Genomic DNA, 774 nt, shown 5'->3' with positions numbered 1-774 from the left:
ATGTATCTCTCCCACATTAGTGTCATCTTAAGCTTGACCAGGAAAGTCACAATAAAAGAGAATTATGTTTGTTTACAATTTTCTGTACCATCTTTTTACGTTATTTTTCATTTTATAGTTAGTGGCTGTTAGATTCTTCTTTTCTCTTTTCCTTTGGTGAAATGTGAAACATGGAAACGGATATAACTATGCTGTTTTTTCTCAATGTGTAACTTCTTCCCAATATGAAATCCTAGATCTGTTATAGAAAAGCTCTAATGTATAGGTTATTTTAACTACTGCATAAGAATTCACAGTGCCCATAATGAGCCAGAAGTACAAATTATGAAAATCAAAATAGTCTATAAATTTTCCCAATATCATAATTATTGTAGAGTTATCCGAAGGAGATCTTTGTGGTTAAATAATTGCTGTGGCATGATTTGGTATAAAGTACAGTTTAATAGTAAGATTTGTGACCTGTTCAGATATATGGGGTGTACCAGCTTTGTTTGTTTGAGAATCTGACAGTATTTGGAAGTGTAAGATATTTTGTGAACTGTACACAATACTTAAAAATAGGATATGGTTGAGATGCTCTTTACTGTTATTAGATCGCTAATAGTCCCTGTCATTTCAAAAATATATGACCTTATATTATATTTTAATAGCATGAGATATGAAGAAAAATTTATTAGGGAGTTTTCAGCACTGTCAAACAGAAATAGTACAAAATTATTTGTAGATTATGTAATCTCAGAACATTCCTTTGGAAGTAAAACTAGAGCATAGTAC

The sequence above is a fragment of the Penaeus monodon genome, chromosome 33, assembly GCF_015228065.2.
Source record: "Penaeus monodon isolate SGIC_2016 chromosome 33, NSTDA_Pmon_1, whole genome shotgun sequence".
Taxonomy (NCBI): Eukaryota; Metazoa; Arthropoda; class Malacostraca; order Decapoda; family Penaeidae; genus Penaeus; species Penaeus monodon.
This window is presented reverse-complemented; position numbering follows the sequence as displayed.